Source organism: Phyllobates terribilis, unplaced genomic scaffold, assembly GCF_046119375.1.
Source record: "Phyllobates terribilis strain yellow unplaced genomic scaffold, ASM4611937v1 Scaffold_1__5_contigs__length_1240528914, whole genome shotgun sequence".
Taxonomy (NCBI): domain Eukaryota; kingdom Metazoa; phylum Chordata; class Amphibia; order Anura; family Dendrobatidae; genus Phyllobates; species Phyllobates terribilis.
In genome coordinates this window covers 746595644-746605152 of record NW_027362761.1, presented here as the reverse complement: position 1 = coordinate 746605152, position 9509 = coordinate 746595644, and positions in this window count along the sequence as shown.

Below are 9509 nucleotides of genomic sequence, written 5' to 3'. Positions count from 1 at the left end.
TTATGTCTCTTCAAAGGGGTATTGGGCTGCGTCCAAATTTTTGGCAACCCTTGCAGTCACTGCATATGCAATAACAGTATAGGAGACCCTCTCTTTAATAATGGGAACAACAAAGCATAGCCAACTGCTGGCCCTTTAAGTATAGTAAGGGCCGCCTGATGGCCCTATAAAAATAGTCTTTGTGAATTTCAGAGTACCTCCTTCATAAATGAAACAGGGTGTATCTGATCATGTCTCACACACCACTTGGCAATATAAGGTAGTAAAATGTTAATATGACATTTACCGGTGAACGTATTTTTCACCGTTGAAAGCAATTGCAAAAGTGCACCAAAATGCAATGTGTGAACATCGCTTAAGGTGTGGAGGAGCATTTTTGTTTTTGTATATTTATTTTGCCTTATATACTAGTCATTACCCTGGAAAGGATGGTCCTTAACATTTTTCTCAGGAAAATCCATTTTGATTTTGTTTTTGTATGCTTCATTGTGAGTCCGTAAAAGTGGCGTAATACCTTTGACAACATTGTTGACAGCAGTGACCAGGGAGTCAGAGATGGTTCCAGGGGTCTTCCCCATGCTGTTCCCATGTCATTTGAGCACTGTTCCAATCGATTAGGGCAATTTTTAGGCCCTCTGCAGACTGCTGGGGGGGGGTGCCGCCGGAAAAATGCTCAAGTTTCCCATAGACTTACATTGGGCTCATTACTTGGACTGAGCACTCGAGCATTCCAATTTGATCGCACAACGAGTACCCCAGCTTTTTAGTGCTCGCTCATCACTAATTATTATCTGTTTTCTGCACTGAGATTATACCAGCACCGAGACACACTGTTTACACGCTTTTGTCTCCAAGAACCTGGGGTCTTGCTACCTTGAATCCCTTAACTATATATTTCATTGATCTTCTTCTTTCTTTTGATTAGTATTTCTCCTTTTTTCCCCTCCCACTCCTGTTTTTCCCTTCTTTTTCCCAATTACCCTGAGAGATTGAGCATAATATCACATGATGCTAGGTTGGGGTTTTCACTGTCTCTGTGTTACACGGATACATTCATATTCATTCCTGTAAATCTTGTTTCATGATGTATATATGTCATGTTTTATTCTGTTTTCATATTGTTGTGCATTTGTCTCATTTTTTTTGATCGACTGATGAAGATCTTGTGTTGACCAAAATGTATCTTTATTTTTTCTTGGATATTTCACATTTATTCCTATTGAACATACTAACATACTGAATGAGTTCCAAGTGTTTTTTACATTGCCACTACTTTTTCAGACAGGCTATCCCTGCCGTGCACACACATGTTTCGGACCAAATCAGGTGTTTGTGGCACCCTGCTGTGCATTGGTGCCACACAACCCAGAAGGGTGCATGGATGGACTTCTCCACAAGAGGCCCTCACACATTCACACACCTCCACCCTTTCACCTCAGACCAGCAGAGGGAGCCCTGATAGGGATATATATAGGGAGGGTGGAGCCAGGCAGCTCAGTTAGTTGTTGTTCAGCCAGAGTCAGAGTGGGACAGAGCTCAAAGTTGAGCAGAGAGCAGGCTGATGCTCAGAGAGCAGCGAAGACTCAGCAAGCTGGCTGCTGTGCTTAGGCGAGCCAAGGTCTACAGCACGTGTGAAGGCCTAGTGAGGGCCCTGAGTGGCCGAAGGCGAGACGAGAAGGAAGAAGTAGCGAGGGGGCAGAGGAGTGTACCAGGCTCACCCCGAGATATATATATACCGGACACCGGGTCCGCGCCTCCAGGGACCCTTCAAACCAGTAGGAACAACCGGAACCCCTGGAGGACTACAGGTCCCAGGTTTGCCAAATGATGACTACAGTACCAGGGCTAGGAGTCACGGAGGCCCCAGCGTCCAGGGAGAGTGATCTCCAAGAAAAAGCCCTACCACCAAGTCAACAGGTGCAAAGAGAGACAGTAACCAAGCTAGGCCTAGCTCCAGGCAGGTCAGAAGCTTAGCGAGTAATGCCACGGATCAGGAGGCCCTATACCCACTCACTGGGGAGAGTCCAAAAGTGCGCCCTTCGTCCGGAGTACCCTGGACCGTGCCTGCACCATCACCAGTAAAGGTACTGAAGCTTACCCCCGTGTGAGTGTCCGTCTTTCCCCCGGGACCGTCCTGCCGTCTCTCCCCTGCACCACCATCCATTACACCCCACGCTGCCCTGGAGCTAGCTCTACCTGTGGAGAGCCACACCATCCCTGCTGCCGTAACACCAGCTCCAGAGGACTGCTCCGCAGCAGCGGCACCCCTTAGCCGCATTCCACAGGTGGAGTCACAAACACTTTCCCAAATCCCCTATAAACTATTCCCCCTTTTACTGACCGCCCTGGGTCACGGACCGGGCCAGCTACCGTGATATCCCCCGGCAACTAGAGGCCCGGCTGCCGAGTACCCCACGGCCCAGGGGGCTCGTCAGCCTTGGCGTCACAAACAGGATTCCATGCCCTTTGCCACCGGGTACTGTGCGCCTTAAGAGACTGTAATACTCACTGTGGTGAAGTTTTCCTGCCATTTCCGAGATTTCCCGCCATTGTCCGCCATCTTCCTGTCGCCGTGCGGGAAGAAGAGAGGCGTAACCGCTGGAAGCGTGCAAAGCCCAGGACACGCCCCACCCCTGACGTCGAACCAGAAAGCGTCAGGTCCTGGAAGGAGCCCAGAGGACGCTCTGACGTCAGACGCGAGAGACACAAGGTCCTGGAAGAAGACCGTCGCCCACGGAGCTGCGGCCTACCTGAAAAAGAAAGTGAAGAAGGTAGGCTCCGGTTCACTAGGGGGGCGCAACAATGGCCGACGACCAGCAAGCCGCCGGAGCACCGGTTAACGCTCCTGATGCCCAACCTGAGCCCGGCGCTGCGCCGGCCATAGCGGGCGCTCCACCAGCAGGGGTCATGACTCCGTTAATACCCATGGCCCTGACGTATATCCCTGGAGCAAAATGGCTTCCCCAGTATAATGGCAAACCAGACACCCTGTCCAGATTCAAGAGGAAAATATGCGGTGTACTGGACATGTATTCTATGACTGGTAAGCAGAGAGCCGCTGTTGTGTTGGGACAATTGACTGGTGCCGCCGAGCGGGAAGTTGAAACCTGGCCAGCTGCAGACCAGGAATCAGTGTCCATCATCTTTAAGGGACTGCAAACTGTGTTTGAAAACCACACTGAGACAGATCTCCGGATAAGGTTCTACCACTGTGTCCAGAAACCTGAGAACAGTGTCCGGGACTATGCCTGGCGCTTACAGGAAGCCCTGCAGGCCCTGAAACAGGTTGGTCCAGCCAGCATACAAAATGAAAATAAGATGCTAATGGAACAGTTCATCCGGGGGTTAAGGTCCCAGGAGGAGAGCAGAACTGTACGGTGGTGGGCCTTAGACTATCCAGATGCCACCTTTGACACCCTTAAGGACATGGCTATAAAGGGTCTGCAGCCCCTGGAAACATCAGATACTGCTATGAAGCGTTACCAGGGTGGGGCCACCCCAGTGCTCGCAGCACCCACTGCTCCTTCATTAACGGCGGAAACAAAGATGCAAACAGTACCTCCTAGTGAGCTGGACAGCCTACGCTCTGAAGTGCGCCAGCTAAGTAAAACCCTGGCCACTGTCCTGAGCACCCTGCAACTACAGGAGGAGCCCGAGCCGGAAGGAAGGATCCTACTCGCCGACAGCCCTGAGGATGTCCCTTGGATGAGAAGAAGAAGGAGGACAACGCCACTCCTTAGGAGGACAACGCCACCTCGGAGGAGGACAATTCCACCCCGTGGGAGGACCAATGACCAACGTCACCTTCCAGGAGAACTCATCTGCTACCGCTGCCAGAAGGGAGGCCACACAGCGCGGAACTGTCCTTTAAACGAGCAAACCCTGGGGCTGAGGACCAACACCCAGGAGTAAATCAAGCAGGCCCATCCAGCTGGTACCACCAGTTCATAGGAGGGAGGCCTTTCCTGTCCATCGTTCTGGATGGCATCGTGACACCTGCCCTGCTGGACACTGGATCTCAGGTAACCATCAAACCTGATGTCCTCTACAAAAGGTACTGGTCCGTAGGTGAACTCCGGCCGCCAGCCCCGAACCTCTCCGTGTATACCTCTAACAGCCTTCCTCTTAACCTAGTAGGGGTTAAGGATGTGACAGTGAAGGTGGGGAGAGCGGAGCTAAAGGACCAGGGACTGATAGTAGTGGAAACTAACCCTAGTGATACAGACTTGTACATGATACTCTGTACAAATATTGTCGGTAACTGTTTGGGAGAAGTGTTGTTTTTGCTCCAACAGATTGCTGACACCACCAAACCAGGGCAGAGGAAGGTGCTCCAGAGAGAGATACGAGCCCTCCTGTACCAGCAACAGGTAAACCTAACAGGTGGTGAAATTGGTAATGTACGGGTGACAGACCCGATACCCATTGTGATTCCCCCGATGAGTGAAATGCTGATTTGGTGGAGCCCATTAGCTCAGAGCATAGACCTACACTCTTAACGGCCAGGGGGGTGGTTGATGTACGCAATGGAAGGGTACCTGTACGTCTCCTAAATTGTGGGGAGGATGAAGTTAAATTACCAAGATATGCCACTGTTGCCAGGTTGTATACTGTGAATGATGAGGCCATACACACAGTGGAATCCTTGACCCTAACAGATACAGTGGAGGACAATGACTCCGAAGCTCAGTTGGAGGATTGGTGTCAACAGCTCCATGTTGGGACTGACGCCACTCCTGTCCATCAAAAACAAGGTGTATACAGGGTGGTCCAGGAATACGAACAGGTATTCAGCAAACACCCACTTGATTTTGGGAGAATTAAAGGGGTACAACACCATATACTCACGGGTGACCATCCACCCATCAAAGAACATTACAGGCTAATCCCACCAGCACACTACCAGAAAGCGAAGGAAATGTTGCACGACATGAAGAAAGCAGGGGTAATAAGAGATAGCTGTAGCCCCTGGGCAGCTCCCCTGGTCCTGGTCAGGAAAAAGGATGGAAGCATGAGGATGTGTGTAGATTACAGACAGGTAAACCGTATAACACATAAAGATGCATACCCTTTGCCCCGTATAGAGGAATCCCTGGCTGCACTAAAGTCTGCAAATTACTTCTCTACCCTTGACCTCACTAGTGGGTACTGGCAAGTAGCAGTTGCTGAGGAGGACCGGGAGAAAACGACCTTCACTACCCCGATGGGGCTCTGCGAGTTCAACAGTATGCCGTTCGGACTCTGCAGCACCTCTGGAACGTTCCAGAGATTGATGGAGTGCTGTTTGCGACACTGTAACTTCGAGACCGTGCTGCTATACCTGGATGACCATTTGAAGCACCTGGCGGAGGTATTTGAAACATTGTCCTTGTTTGGGATGAAATTGAAGCCTTCCAAGTGCCACCTGCTCAAACGGAAGGTTCAGTACCTGGGGAACATCATCAGTCCAGAAGGAGTAGCACCAGACCCGGAGAAGGTCACTGCCATCCAGAAATGGCCAGAACCGAAGAATATCAAGGAGGTACGTCAGTTCCTGGGACTGGTCGGATATTACCGGAGGTTTGTAAAGGACTACACCAAGAAGGCAGCGCCTTTGCAAGATCTCCTGGTAGGACAGTCCTACAGAGGCAGTGATGCAGTGATGAAAGAGATCCTGACTGGCAAAGAAATCCTGGCCTACCCTGACTACAGCCAACCTTTCCTGCTTTACACTGATGCCAGCAACGAGGGACTAGGAGCTGTGTTAAGTCAGAAGCAGTATGGCAAAGAGAAGGTGATTGCCTATGCTAGCAGGAAGCTTCGTCCGACCGAGAGGAATCCAGAAAACTATAGCTCCTTCAAGTTGGAGCTCCTGGCCTTGGTCTGGGCCATTACTGAACGATTCAAGCACTACCTGGCCTCCACAAAGTTCACGGCCTATACTAACAACAACCCCCTGACACATCTAGAGACAGCCAAGTTGGGAGCCATGGAACAGCGTTGGATGGCCCGGCGGTCAAACTATCAGTTCACCATCAAGTACCGGGCAGGCCACAAGAACGCCAACGCCGATGCCCTATCCAGAATGCCTCACCAGTCGGATACAGAAGAAGAAGTGGATGACCTGGAGGAGATTGAGCTACCTGCCTTCCACAGAAATGGGATGGTCCACGAGCAGCGCACCTCCAGGAGGTATCGTGGTAAGACACTAAACCCTTTGCCTCACCACAGTTGGAAGGAGACCCAGGACAGCACCCCGGATGTCAGCCATATCAAAGAACTGATAACCCAGGAAGGTTCCTCCCTGGAGAAGGAGGCTTCTCCACAAGCCAAGCAACTGTGGAATGAGAGGAGCCGGCTTTTCATCTATAGAGAGAAGCTGTGCCGAAGGTATGTCAACCCTAGGACCCATGAGATGGTATGGCAGATCGTAGTGCCCAGGACAGACATCCAGATGGTGTTGGAGGCCTACCACCATCAAGCTGGGCACTTTGGCTGGAAGAAGCTGGAAACCCTCCTGAAGAGTCGGTTTTATTGGGTTGGAATGCGGAGTTCCATAGAGAGGTGGTGCCGGGATTGTGGACCCTGTAGCCTCAGAAGAAAAGACTACAGCAGTCAGAAAGCACGCTTGCAATCTATCAAGACAACCCAGCCCCTGGAGATCGTCGCTCTGGATCACGTCAAGTTGTCACCCAGCAGGTCAGGCTACACCTATGCACTGACCATGGTGGATCACTACTCCCGGTTCCTGGTGGTAGCCCCCGTCAAGGATCTGACGGCAGAAACTGCAGCAAGGACGTTTCAAGCATACTTCTGCAGACCCCATGGATACCCGGATAAGGTGCTGACGGATCAAGGCCCTGCCTTTGAAGCCGAGCTATTCTAAGAGTTTTGCCATCTGTACGGGTGTAAGAAGATTCGGACTACGCCGTACCACCCTCAAACTAATGGTCTGTGCGAGAAGATGAATAATATAGTTATCAACCTGTTGAAGACCTTACCTCTAGAAGAAAGAAACCAGTGGCCAGACAAACTACCTGACCTGGTAGACCTCTACAATCACATACCTGTGAGTTCCACCAATTGTACTCCAGAGTACCTCATGAGAGCAAGACCCAGAAAGTTGCCCATGAACCTGGAGCTTGGAGTGGTAGAGCCAGAAGCAGATATGTCCACTGAAGACTGGGATGTGACCCGACAGGAGCAGTACAAGAGAGTACAGGCCAGTGTCGAAGACAGTCTAAGTAGGGTGAGAGATAAGCAGGAAGCACAGTACAACAAGAGTGAACCCGCAGAACCCTTAACACCTGGAGAAGTTGTGCTGAAACGAAAGAGAAGAAGCCACAAGCTTGACGACCAGTGGGAAAGGGAACCTTACACTGTGTTGAATTCCAGATTCGATAATAGGAAAACCTGTCTAATTAGCAAAGACGGAGGAAGAATAACTGCAACGGTATCAAGAGACCATCTGAAGTTGTGTCCAAGTCCGCTGAAGCCCCAGGAGGAAGTGCCTCTCACCGTACCAGAGGAGCCTAAAGAAGAAGTACTCCATACTGTATTAGGAGATTTCCCAGCAGATTGGCCTCAACTGGATGGAGCAGTAATAATACCTGTGCTACACTTCTACCAACAGCCCGAAGACTCTCCACTGCAAGTAAGACCTGTAAGTGCCCCGGAAGAGCCTGATCAGGAAGAATCCCCGGAAGAAGGATCACCAGTAGAAGCAGAGCCAGTAGGCCCAGTAACCAGTGTACTTGCCAGTCCCGTAGAGAGGTTAAGGCAGTCTTGCAGTCCACCAGCACATAGAGCAGAAAATAGCGCAAGCATCCACACTACACTCATTCCAGTACAACGTAGGTCATCGCGTAGCACAAAAGGCAAGACCCCTGTCAGGTATAAGGAGTGAGTAGAGAAACACTGACAGTATAAATAGTTACTCAGTAGGGTATTGCATAATGTTTATTGTATAAACTGAAATTAAATGTATGTGTTTATTTAGTTACCCGTAAGGGTATATATAAAGGACTCGGTGGTTGAGGACTGTGAGCAGCCCAAAAACTGTCATGTACATAGTTGCACTCCCTGGAGTGCCCCTTAAGTGACCACGGAACAAAAACCCGTTTGGCGTGGCCGAAGACGTGGTCCAGCACCTGGATCACCTACGCCCTGTAGCCACGCCCAGGGCCTACGTTGAGGGTTTTCAGGCGGGTCCCTCATGTTCCTTCATCGGTGAAATGGACACCAGGTTACGGGACTTACTGTAACTGAACTATTGTTATTTATAATTGCTATTATTGTATTATAATGTTACCTGTAACGTTCAAGGAAAGTACCTCCCATAAAGGGAAGAAATGTTATTGTTGTTTAACCTGTTTTGAGAAAAATGCTTCAGTCCAGGAGTACTGAGTTTTATTAGGGGGGGATGTGGCGCCCTGCTGTGCATTGGTGCCACAGAACCCAGAAGGGTGCATGGATGGACTTCTCCACAAGAGGCCCTCACACATTCACACACCTCCACCCTACCACCTCAGACCAGCAGAGGGAGCCCTGATAGGGATATATATAGGGAGGGTGGAGCCAGGCAGCTCAGTTAGTTGTTGTTCAGCCAGAGTCAGAGTGGGACAGAGCTCAGAGTTGAGCAGAGAGCGTGCTGACACTCAGAGGGCAGCGAAGAGGCAGCAAGCTGGCTGCTGTGCTTAGGCGAGCCAAGGCCTACAGCACGTGTGAAGGCCTAGTGAGGGCCCTGAGTGGCCGAAGGCGAGAGGAGAAGGAAGAAGTAGTGAGGGGGCAGAGGAGCATACCAGGCTCACCCCAAGATATATATATACCGGACACCGGGTCCGCGCCTACAGGGACCCTTCATACCCAGTAGGAACCACCGGAACCCCTGGAGGACTACAGGTCCCAGGTTTGCAAAATGCTGACTACAGTACCAGGGCTAGGAGTCACGGAGGCCCCAGCGTCCAGGGAGAGTGATCTCCAAGAAAAAGCCCTACCACCAGGTCAGCAGGTGCAAAGAGAGACAGTAACCAAGCTAGGCCTATCTCCAGGCAGGTCAGAAGCTTGGCGAGTAAAGCCACGGATCAGGAGGCCCTATACCCGCTCACTGGGGAGAGTCCAAAAGTGCGCCCTTCGTCCGGAGTACCCTGGACCGTGCCTGCACCATCACCAGTAAAGGTACTGAAGCTTACCCCCGTGTGAGTGTCCGTCTTTCCCCCGGGACCGTCCTGCCGTCTCTCCCCTGCACCACCATCCATTACACCCCACGTTGCCCTGGAGCTAGCTCTACCTGTGGAGAGCCACACCATCCCTGCTGCCGTAACACCAGCTCCAGAGGACTGCCCCGTAGCGGCAGCACCCCTTAGCCGCATTCCACAGGTGGTGTCACGGACACTTTCCCAAATCCCCTATAAACTATTCCCCCTTTTACTGACCGCCCTGGGTCACAGATCGGGCCAGCTACCGTGATATCCCCCGGCAACCAGAGGCCCGGCTGCCGAGTACCCCACGGCCCAGGGGCCGCGTCATGT